Source organism: Argopecten irradians, chromosome 7 (genome assembly GCF_041381155.1).
Source record: "Argopecten irradians isolate NY chromosome 7, Ai_NY, whole genome shotgun sequence".
In the NCBI taxonomy this organism is placed as follows: domain Eukaryota; kingdom Metazoa; phylum Mollusca; class Bivalvia; order Pectinida; family Pectinidae; genus Argopecten; species Argopecten irradians.
In genome coordinates this window covers 9449427-9463033 of record NC_091140.1, presented here as the reverse complement: position 1 = coordinate 9463033, position 13607 = coordinate 9449427, and positions in this window count along the sequence as shown.

The following is a 13607-nucleotide window of genomic DNA, read 5'->3' as shown; positions in this document are numbered from 1 at the left end:
TCATCCGGATATATCACAATCGTCCCACGGACTCGTGTATATCGGGATATATCACATATCCCGTCACCGACGGGACACCATGTATATCGGAATAATAACAACAATCGTCCCACTTGCGACTCGTGTATAATCGGATATATCACAAAATCGTCCCTGCGGACCTCCGTGTATATCGGATAATATCAAACAATCGTACCACGAGACTCTTGTATATCGGATATATCACAATCGTCCCACGGACTCGTGTTAGATAACCGTTCTATATATCACAATCGTCCCCACCTGTCTCACTGTATAATCCGATAATTCCACAAGTCGTCCCCCGCGGACCTCGTGTATATCTGATAATATCCAATCGTACCCTCGGACTCTGGTGTATATACGGATATATCATAAATACGTCGTCCCACACGGACTCGTGTATACCGCTATATCGTCCCCACAAACTTCAGTATATATCACAATCGTCCTACCACGGACTTCGTGTATATCACAATCGTCCCACGATCTACATCGGACAAGCAATCGGTCGTCCCAACGGACACGTGTATATCGATATACACAACTCGTGCCCGACTGATATCGCTATATCACATTCGTACCACGGACCTCGTGTGTTATCGGATACATAAATCACAAATCGCTCCCTACGGACTGGTGGTCTATCGAATAGAGTCATATCACAACAATGCCCCACAAACTCTGTAATAACCGATATATTTCACGTCCCAGCGGAACTCGTGTATATCCGATATATCACAAATCGTCTACCACGGACTCGTGTAATATCGAAAATAACACAGATCGCCCCGGCACCGTGTGTGTCATATCACACCATCGTGTACATAATATCGGATATATCACAATCGTCCACCCGGACACGTTCTAGACTCGTTGCTATATCAGATTCACCAACGAGCTCGATGTATATCACAATCGTTCGTCCACGGACTCGTGTGTACATTCGATATATCTAACAATCCGTGCTACGGAACATAGTGTATATCGTGATCTATCGACACAATCGGACAACCCACGGACGTGTATATGCGGCAATATCCGTCGGATCGCCACGACTCGTCCAACGGATACAACACAATGCACTCCCACGGACTCGTGTTATATCCTCGGTATATATCACCAATTCGTTCCACCACGGTCTTGCGGTTGTTTATATATATCGATCTCCACGGTATCAATATCATCAATCGTCCCACGACCGTGTTATACGTACGTATACAATCGTCCACACGGACTCGCTTGTATATCTAACGTCCCACGGACTGGTGTATATCGGGATATATCACAATCGTGTCCCACGGAACTATATCGGATATATCACAAGATCGTCCCACGGACTCGTATACCCGGTACCACACGTCCACGGACTCGTGTATATCGGATATATCACAATCGTCCCACGGACTCGAGTATATCGGATACATCACAATCGTCCCCACGGACTCGTGTGTATCGGAGAATATCACAATCGTCCCACGGACTAAGTGTATATCGGATATATCACAATCGTCCCACGGACTCGTGTATATCGGATATATCATAATCGTCCCACGGACTCGTGTATATCGGATATATCACAATCGTCCGACGGACTCGTGTATATCGGATATATCACAATCGTCCCCACGGATCTCGTGTATATCGGACATACCACAATCGTCCACTGACTCGTGTATATCGGATATATCACAATCGTCCCACGGACTCGTGTATATCGGATATATCACAATCGTCCCACGGACTCAGTTGTATATCGGATATATCACAATCGTTCCACGGACTCGTGTATATCGGATATATCACAATCGTCCCACGGACTAGTGTATATCGGATATATCACAATCGTCCCACGGGACTCTTGTATATCGGGAAAATATCACAATCGTCCCCACTGACTTCTTGTATACTCGGATACATCACAATCGTCCCACGGTACTCGTGTATATCGGATACTATCACAATCGTCCCACGGACTCGTGTATATATCGGATATATCACAATCGTCCCACGACTCGTGTATATCGGATATATCACAATCGTCCCACGGGACTAGTGTATATCGGATATATCATCACAATCGTCCCACGGACTCGTGTATATCGGATATATCACAATCGTCCACGGACTCGTGTATATCGGATATATCCACAATCGTCCCCACAGACTCGTGTGTATCGGATATATCACAATCGTCCCGCGGACTCTTGTATATCGGATATATCACAATCGTTCCACGGACTCGTTGTATATCGGATATATCACAATCGTCCCACGGACTCTTGGTGTATATCGGATATATCACAATCGTCCCCCACGGACTCGTGTATATCGGATATATCACAATCGTCCCACGGACTCGTGTAATATCGGATATATCACTCGTGCCCATTATGTATCTATTACATGCAGAATTTATACTATTTGATAAGATATACATAATTATGTACATAATGATAGCAAGATATTTGTACATTGATTTGTATGTTTCTAGTTTAATCCACAGTTTATATCCAAGAATGATTCGATATTCAGATTTTACAAATGAAGAAAAATAATGCCTGCATACAGCTGGTCGGTAGTGTTATTTCAGCTTTCCTTCATCATCTGCGCCAGACACGCCCTTAAATGATCCTGGTTAGGACATACACCAGTCATATCAAACTAATAAACCACAAGAAGTGTAGTAGCAAAGTAATGTTGATAAATGTTAATTTGATATATGTATTGTAAATCGAACATGTCTGTACTCAGGAGGAGACAGTATAGTAAGAAGAAGACCTGGAACTCTATGAAATAACATAGATTAAGCTTAATACTAATAGTACGACTGAAAATCGAGTTGACCCTTTATCGCTGTAACTTTTTTAACTGTTTTGAAATGACCTTATTCTCACAAAGCATGTCTTCTTTTAGAGGTAATTATCCTGATGATAATTAATATACTGATTGTTATATTTTGGACCCGCTATCATTTCATCAGCAATATTTTATCTTGTGAATACATTGACAATGTTACAATGTCTTCCTGTCTGTTAAAAGGGTCACAATGTCACAATCATGTAAAGTATAGGTTGTTCATTTGTTAGGAATGTAAAGTTAATGTTTTATGTCTTTAATTTGTTAATGTGTATGTACATGTTATATTGAGGGGCGTGTTTCTATATGTATACCGTTATGTTGACTTTGGGACGTCTGAGATATTATTTTATTGTTTACGTACTTGTACAATGTACATTGTATACTAGTATAATATTAGAATATGATACACTACGCTTAGACTATTATACTGTTGTTGTGGGTTTTAACTTTTATTTTCAAAATGAACGTATTTTTAGTCTACTGTTGTTGTTAATATGTATGGCTAGCCCGAGATACTATGGCCCTGACACCAGACTTAGACATTATGGCAGATAGATGTCTGGTTACATCTATCTGTCATAATGTCTAAGTCTGGTGACAAGGCCATAGTATCTCGGGCTAATGTATGGCATGAAGTCTTACATAATAGTTTCTTGGTAGTTTAAATTTCAACAAAACATGAAGATTCGCAACAAAAGGTATCGTTTTTATCAATGATTATTTATTACAATGCTTGTCGAATAAAATATTTTTGTACACATTTATCACACAAGGAATTGTTATTTTGTATTTATTTATACACGATACTACTAACACTTTTAGTTTGGTCCAGTAACAGCATTACGTCCACACCATATTGAATGCTCAATTTTTATAAAATTTTAAGTGAGATAACTGGCGTCAGCCAGTATTGAAGTAAAACATAGGGAGCTCTAGTATTGTGAAGAGAAACTTTGCTTGAAAATACATCTATTTTAATACAAAATCGCCAAAATATCCCGACGCCAAAATATTCCAATTGACGGTTCAATAAGTTGTTATAATCAGCACTAGGTTTCTACAAAAGAAACTATGCGCTCCATTTGTGGGTTCTTACCAGATGTATCGATACGAATCAATGAAACGCGTTGTGTGCCAACCAAACTAAATCGGTACAAGTGGTTCGTTTCTTGAAGCGTACCAGTTGGATCCAAGATGTCGTACCCAATAACAGTACATGTATTTCATTTGTAAAACAAGACATAATAGATTTATATTCGTTAACATTATGTTATATTATATATTGTAATGTATTATGAAGCATTTTAGATATTGCTTTTATGTCTGAAATTTCTGCTACCACCACAGGCAGTTTGTCCCGAAGCGATCCAACCTCAATACATGTGTTTTCAAAAACTTTGCCTCGCACCCATTGATTTGCTCCAACCCCACGCAAATATATTTCGCATGAGGGATGCGAATCTAATGTCATAGAGCTAAATGCCGCTGTACTAACCATAGTAACCTGATGAGCCGCAGTGTCAACCCCAGCACGACATGGTCTGCGCGGCCTACTGCATGTCTTAGCCCTTTGTCGTTTAAAGACCCTATTTGCATCCTTTACCAATGAGCACTATAAATCCATTTCGCCACACATTTGACGTCACACGTGGCACGCTTTCCAGTCATCGCTCATATTTTTAGCGTTCTGCCGAACAGCATGGATACATTTTTTTAGCTCACCTGCCTGAAGGGCCGGTGAGCTTATGTCATGGCGCGGCGTGCGTCGTCCGTCCGTCCGTCCGTCCGTCCGTCGTCCGTCCGTCCGTCAACATTTCCTTTAAATCGCTACTTGTCCTAGAGTTCTGCATGGATTGTAACCAAATTTGGCCCACAAACATCCTTGGGGGAAGGGGAACAGACCTTGTATAAATTTTGGCTCTGTCCCCCCGGGGCAGGAGGGGCGGGGCCCAATAGGGGAAATAGAGGTAAATCCTATAAATCGCTACTTGTCCTAGAGTTCTGCATGGATTGTAACCAAATTTGATCACAAACACCCTTGGGGGAGGGGGAAACAGAACTTGTATAAATTTTGGCTCTGGTCCCCCAGGGGCAGGAGGGGCGGGGCCCAATAGGGGTAATAGAGGTAAATCCTTTAAATCACTACTTGTCCTAGAGTTTCTGCATGGATTGTAACCAAAATTAGCCACAAACATCCTTGGGGGAAGGGGAACAGAACTTGTATAAATTTTGGCTACTGATCCCCCGGGGCAGGAGGGGCGGGGTGATTGGGCCAATAGGTGAAATAGAGGTAAATCCTATAAATCACTTCTTGTCCTAGAGTTTTGTTTGGATTGTGACCAAATTTGGCCATAAACATCCTTGGAAGAAGGGGAACAGAACTTGTATAAATTTTGGCTCTGACCCCTCTGGGGGCGGGAGGGGTGGGGCCCAATAGGGGAAATAGAGGTAAATCCTTTAAATCGCTACTAGTCATAGAGTTCTGAATGGAATGTAACCAAATTTGGCCACAAACATCCTTGGGGGAAGGGAAACAGAACTTGTATAAATTTTGGCTCTGGTCCCCCGGGGACAGGAGGGGCGGGGCCCAATAGGGGTAATAGAGGTTAAATCCTTTAAATCGCTACTAGTCATAGAGTTCTGAATGGAATGTAACCAAATTTGGCCACAAACATCCTTGGGGAAGGGGAACCTACCTTGTATAAATTTTGGCTCTGGTCCCCCGGGGCAGGAGGGGCGGGGCCCAATAGGGGAAATAAAGGTAAATCCTTAAAATCGCTACTTGTAATAGAGTTCTACATGAATTGTAACCAAATTCTGTCACAAACTTCCTTGAGGGAAGGGGAACAGAACTTGTGTAAATTTTGACTCTGGTCCCCAGGGGGCAGGAGGTGCGGGGCCCAATAGGGGAAATAGAGGTAAATTCTTTAAATCACTACTTGTCATAGAGTTCTGAATGGAATGTAACCAAATTTGGGCCACAGACATCCTTGGGGGAAGGGGAACAGAACTTGTATAAATTTTTGGCTGTGACCCCCCGGGGGCAGGAGGGCGGGGGCCCAATAGGGGAAATAGAGGTAAATCCTTTAAATCGCTACTAGTCATAGAGTTCTGCATGGATTGTAACCAAATTTGGCCACAAACATCCTTGGGGGCAGATAAGAGGAAAGCAGAAAAAGAAATTCTCGTATAAATTTTTGACTCTGGCCCCCAAGGGCAGGACGGGTGGGGCCCAATAGGGGGAATAGAGGTAAATCCTATAAATCACTTCTTGTCCTAGAGTTTTTGTTTGATTGTGACCAAATTTGGCCATAAACATACTTGGAAGAAGGGAACAGAACTTGTATAAATTTTGGCTCTGACCCCCTGGGGGGGGGAGGGGTGGGGCCCAATAGGGGAAATAGAGGTAAATCCTTTAAATCGCTACTAGTCATAGAGTTCTGAATGGAATGTAACCAAATTTGGCCACAAACATCCTTGGGGAAGGGAACAGAACTTGTATAAAATTTTGGCTCTGATCCCCCGGGGGCAGGATGGGCGGGGCCCAATAGGGGTAATAGAGGTGAAATCCTTTAAATCGCTACTAGTCATAGAGTTCTGAATGGAATGTAACCAAATTTGGCCACAAACATATCCTTGGGGAAGGGGAACAGACCTTGTATAAATTTTGGCTCTGACCCCCTGGGGGCAGGAGGGGCGGGGCCCAATAGGGGAAATAGAGGTAAATCCTTTAAATCTCTACTTGTCCTAGAGCTCTACATGAATTGTAACCAAATTTGGCCACAAACATCCTTGGGGAAGGGGAACAGAACTTGTATAAATTTTGGCTCTGATCCCCCAGGGGCAGGAGGGGCGGGGCCCAATAGGGGAAATAGAGGTAAATTCTTTAAATCACTACTTGTCATAGAGTTATGCATGGATTGTAACCAAATTTGGCCACAAACATCCTTGGGGGAAGGGGAACAGAACTCGTATAAATTTTGACTCTGGCCCCCCAAGGGCAGGACGGGTGGGGCCCAATAGGGGAAATAGAGGTAAATCCTATAAATCACTTCTTGTCCTAGAGTTTTGTTTGGATTGTGACCAAATTTGGCCATAAACATCCTTGGAAGAAGGGGAACAGAACTTGTATAAATTTTGGCTCTGACTCCTTGGGGGCGGGAGGGGTGGGCCCAATAGGGGATTTAGAGGTTAATAATAAAATTCCTTCAGAAAAGAAACAATGAACCTGTATTCAGAACATTACTTTTGCATTACAAACCAGGTGAGCGATACAGGCCCTCTGGGCCTCTTGTTGTAGATCCGGCCTTCGGCTGCCACTTGCATTTTTGCCGAATGGTAAATTGCGCTCCACTGTGCTATATAGTTTAATATTTGTCTACTTTGTCCCGCATTACTGTTCCTATCCTTTTATAAAATCGTGTTCGTTTTGTATGTCTTGATAAAGGAGCAGATCGCCTCTAAAATTTGACAATTTTGTTTTGTCCCCACGGTTGGAATTACGTCCTTGTCCCATATTTACCATTTGAAGTAATTCGTATCCAACAGACTTACGTTTGGTTGGATCCCGTGTCATCTGGAAAATCCTGTTGATATTACTTCTTTTACCTTTTATATTTTGAGTACAAACAGGTCGTAAAATGCTGTGAAGTTTGTTTATTGACAAATTTCCAAAGATTTCTTTATATTGACGTAACACCGTGCACCTCACTTGTTTAAAAATGAGAGAAACTTTGGCTGGCACGAGTGTCACTTATGTATTAGCAGAGATATAGATAATTTTTTATTGAATGATCAGAATACATTTAATAAGTGAAATCTATTTTATTGAATCTGAAATATTTTTTAAACAATTAACGTTTAATATTAAAAGATGTGGGTTTTTTTCCATGATTGTTTTATGTAGGATAAAGAGAGGATATTTATTTTGAAGGAAGACGAGTAAAATCAGAGTAAAGGGAATGGTTTTTTATATTCGTTTTCAATTATAATAAGATAATGATGATCAAGCCGTTATAATTCTAATAAGTAAATTATCTGGGTTGGCAAGATGATGTGATAATAAGGACCAATAAATGTAATTGAAACGCTGTAAATGGCGATACAGTGGTTACTGATTAAACCTTTCTTTGACATGATTATCCCCATTATATTAACATGTCTCAAACACTACTAAAGATTCCCCGCTAATATGTTTACAATAGACCATTGTTTGGAGCGAATAAGACTTTATTGTGGAGAAGCAGATGTATTGATTTTCACCTCTGCGCTTATTCTCCTGTATATGTTCATCATAGTCAATGCAAGGTAGAGTTGACGGATATCACAGTCTTAATTAGTGTTTCTATTCGTAACTACAGTTATGTATGAACTTTTTGTTCTTTTAAGAACAGTTCGTTTTTTAACTATCCATCTGCATATTCCTATTGCACCGTTAAAGTTTGTTTTTCTTATATAATTTATAATCATTGACGTCATTATGTAAGGAAGCTATTTGGTTTTTCATGTTTATAAACTTTACCGTCTCCTACCCATCAGACTTGGTAGACAAACAATAAAGTCATAAAAATGGCAACCGCCGTCGTTAAACCTGAACGCGTCCATTAAAATAACTTGTCGGTTAATGAAAGATGATTTCTATGAAGCAGCTTCTAGTATTTCTTTTCTGTTCATATTTATTAATTATTAGGTAGTCACCTTTTATATTCATTGTCATTTTAGATAAAATATAAGTCCAGAAATTATGTCACAGACTTGAGTTTACAATTAGTTCCTTTAGAATTATTAGTATACTGTTTCGCATTTTCGTTAATTTCGGTATATTTGTGATTAAGGGGAAGTTAAGTGTACTTACATTGTGTATTTACATTTCGCAATTACATTTTATAAAATTGTTCGTTAAAAAATAATTTCGCGTTTGACCTCTCGCGAGATCACATTTTGTATCTCTCGAAAATAAAGTAGGTTCTCTATATGTATATATTGTCAAAGCAAATGCTTCTTCATAATATTACATTTAAAAATATTTCACAAAAACACACACTGTACTAGGATATAATAGTTTTTTTATTAGATGTAATCAATATTTCTCGTTGGCTAGGTAACATCTATCTTCCAGGGTACAGCGCCTCCTTTCCGTCCTTTATCGGAATGCTGTTCTTTGATGTGATGTCTATCATAGTACTAATGAGTGATGCAGCCAACCACTTTGTCTCGACAGTATTAGTGTTGTATCATACAACCTTTCTCTCATGCATGCAGATGTAATAATGGCTGGTCTCTGGCAATACACTCATGTCGCATGGGACGGTATTGCAAAGGCTACCCATGCAATAAAGCCTCATGACGTAACAGTCACAACAGAATTACTCTTTTCTCGGTTCAATTTTAATTTTTTGTTTTCAGAAACTAGGCCTAGGCTTGGTTTACTTTAAAAGGTACAAACAACGAGATTTGCTATGAAAATATCGCGCAATTTTCATGTATGGAGAACTGACTTGCAGTCACGATTTTTTCGAATTTATTTCAAAATGGCGGATACTAATAGAAGTAAAATTGAAATGTCGAGGTAGGACAGGTAGATATGAAGGTAAGTGATATTTTATCCTCGGGATCACAAAATGTTGTGACCACTTTGTGACTCTTGGGTAGAATATTCCTATCCTTCATAACCACATAAGAAAGAGTCTCATAATATTAATACTTTTCTGGATCACTTCATAATTGTATGTCGAAGCAATAATATATATTTTATTTGGATAATGAGGTAGATACAAAAAAATCATCACAAAATAAAAAAGAATCAACATTATGAATTCAAGTGTTACAGAAATCTTATAGAATAAAACTTGTTTCTTGTTCTTGTTTCTTAAGACTTCTTTCTTTTCATTATAACAACGACGTTAAGGAGGTGGGGTGTGCTATTCTGATATCGGGTTGCCCGTCCGTCTGTCTGTCTGTCTGCACTGTAGACACAACTTTGTCCGCAAACTCACCCTAAACTGTACTCGGGGACCTTCGTACAAAAGCTGTATGGTTTACAGATGTAGCTTCACAACAATGACACTGCCTACGTAACGGATGTCAGAGGGTCGCGATGAGTTCAATACAATACTGTATATATTTGCTAAGACTTATGATATTGATCATTACATTAGTTCTTGTTATTGACAAAATAAATGTTTACTTTCCTGGCGCCAACGTTATACATTAGGTTAATGCTGTTGTTATGTGTTCGCTGTCGATGAAATTATATGGAAACACAAAATAATTGTCATTGATGTGGATATTGGAAAAAAAAGAGAATCAACTCAGTATTGTTTTTCTAAATAGATGTTTAGACGAAACGCAATACTATAAACTAGCTCTTTTTATCCCCCGCCCAACGAAGTTGGCGGGGGATATACAAATGGGTTCCGTCCGTCCGTCCGTCCGTACGAATGGTTTCCGGAGCATAACTCTAAAAGCAGTAGAGATATTTCCACGAAACTTCATACACACATTGGTCTTATGGTCTAGTAGTGCCTTTTGCTATTTTTAGGTTTTCATTTTATGCATTTTTTGCCGTAACCATGGAAACATTGCTGAAAATATCATATTTTTGTACCAGGTTCGTTTCCGGAGCATAACTCTAAAACCAGAAGAGATATTTCCACGAAACTTCATAGACACATTGGTCTTATGGTCTTGTAGTGCCTTTTGCTATTTTAAGGTTTTCACTTTTTGTACTTTTTTTCTGTAACCATGGAAACATTGCTGAAAATGGCAGATTTTTGTGTAAGAATCGTTTCCGGAGCACAACTCTAAAACCAGCAGAGATATTTTCATGAAACTTCATAGACACATTGTTCTTATGGTCTAGTAGTGCCTTTTGCTATTTCTAGGTTTTCATTTTTTGCACTTTTTCTGTAACCATGGAAACATTGCTGAAAATATCATATTTTTGTACCAGGTTCGTTTCCGCAGCATAACTGGAAAACCGGTCGAGATATATGCACGGAACTCCATAGGCACATTAGTCTTACGGTCTAGTAGTGCTTTTTGCTATTTTAAGGTTTTCACTTTTTGTACTTTTTTCTGTAACCATGGAAACATTGCTGAAAAAGGCAGATTTTTGTGTAAGAATCGTTTCCGGAGCACAACTCTAAAACCAGCAGAGATATTTCCATGCAACTTCATAGACACATTATTCTTATGGTCTAGTAGTGCCTTTTGCTATTTTAAGGTTTTCAATTTTTGTTCTTTTTTCTGTAACCATAGAAACATTGCTGAAAATATCATATTTTTGTAGCAGGTTCATTTCCGGAGCATAACTCTAGAAACAGCAGAGATATTTCCACGAAACTTCATAGACACATTCTTTTAATGGTCTAGTAGTACCTTTTGCTATTTTTAGGTTTTCATTTTTTGCACTTTTTCCGTTACCATGGAAACATTGCTGAAAATATCATGGTAAATGGTAAATGTTACTTTGCAAAACTCCACCCATCTTTGTGTATATAGTCTAATATAAATGTCAAGGCTGTATACCTGATTCAACAATTGCAGCCCCGCTCTACTTGAATTTTACTCCATCTTTCTTTAGCTCAACTTCCTTTTTCATGGTTTTTTTCCATACACATAAGTCTCCACAATCAAACTTACTTCAGCTTTGATATTTCCATTGGCGGGGGATCTGAATGACTTTGTCCTTGTCGCATATGATTGAAATTCGTGTGATACGTGGTTGATGAGAAATCGCTAATAAAGCGCTGCGAAATCACAGGTAAACCCTATAATGTCCCGAAATTACAGGTAAACATGCAACCGTCTATTACGTCCCGATATCACAGGTAAATGTACAATCCTATTATGTCCCGAAATCACAGGTAAATGTTCAACCGTCTATTATGACCCGAAATCACAGGTAAATGTACAAAAGTCTATTACGTCCCGAAATCACAGTTAAATGTATCTCTGCTTTCCTAAGTCTCGCACCAAACTAAAACTTGTATTGTAAGATACTAATCGTGAATTCTGTTTATTCTGCAACCATTATGACATTCGAAACGAAAGTAAATTGTCAGTTGTTTACTTGGTTTCGCTCGAAGCGAGACGCTTCTTTGATGCGGAGAAAAAGATTCATTCACGAAACCGAATGAGAGTGTACTCCTTCTTACTTCCGTGGGAAATATATAAGCGCATTTGCAAACAGTACCAGTGATAAAATATACTCAAAAAACATCAAAGAATTACTTAAAAATACATGCCTTTGCTATGAGCCAAGAAAAAAGACAACACCGCCATACGAAATTTTCGATATCGTAAAAGTGACGTCAATCCGGTGAATGTGACGTCACTTTTTAGAAGGATTGAATGACGTTTCATTCACCGGAAGTTTATAAAGTTTATTCGGCAGTAGTTATCCGTCAGTTTGCGGGGCAGTTGCAGGATAAAACCTTATTACGTCCCGAAATCGCAGGTAAATGAACAACCATATATTACGCCCCGAAATCACAGATAAATGTACAACATTATATTACGTTCCGAAATCACAGTTAAATATACAACCTTTAAAAAAAACAATTAAAATATATTCTTCATTAGTAAAATTGCCCAGCCATTAAAGTGAACAGTCGGGCAAGGATGGCTAAATTCGGTAAAAATGGTGTGAATGTATCCAGTATAATTTCTTATGAAATGGAAAAATAAAATCTCTCGTCAAAATCTGTCTGCGTACGAAGAAATTAATTTAAAGTATGGAAATTCTAAAACGTCCTCCCGGCTCACTATGTCCGCGGTTACATTTCCACGCAGCCTCGCTTTCAATGCTTTCAACTTTTCTTTACTTTAATCGTCAGAACTGGGAAACTAAGCAGAACTTGGCCGTCGTATTAATATGCGAGAACTTTTGGAAGGCTAATGAACGCATTTAGACTGGTTTTCTTTGCCCGACTATTCACTTTAATTGGCTTACGAGACACGAATGTACTAAAATTATGAACAATATATGTGAATAAAACAACATTATCAGTTAAAGTTATAATAAGTCAAAATTACTATAATGGAGATCGCTTTCTCTCATCGCTAAAAAGATATAATGTCACGAAATCACAGGTAAATGTACAATGTCTAATACGTCCCGAAATCACAGGTAAATGTACAACCTTATATTACGTTCCGAAATCACAGGTAAATATACAACCGTCTATTACGTCTCGAAGTCACAGGTAAATATGCAACTGTCTATTACATCCCGAAATCACAGGTAAATGAACATCCTTATATTACGTTCCGAAATCACGGGTAAATGTACAACCGTCTATTACATCCCGAAATAACATGTACATGTGCAACCGTCTATCACATCCCGAAATCACAGGTAAATGTACAACCGTCTATTACATCCCGAAATAACATGTAAATGTGCAATCTTATATTACGTCGCGAAATCACAGGTAAATGTACAACCTTATATAACGTCGCGAAATCACAGGTAAATGTCACAACCGTCTATTATGTCGCGAAATCACAGGTAAATGTACAACAATATATAACGTTGCGAAATCACAGGTTAATGTACAATCGTCTATTTTGTCCCGAAATCACAGGTAAATGTACAAATTTATATTACGTTCCGAAATCACAGGCAAATGTACAACTGTCTATTACGTCCCGAAGTCACAGGTAAATGTACAACCGTCTATTACATTCCGCAATCACAGGTAAATGTACAAACTTATATTATG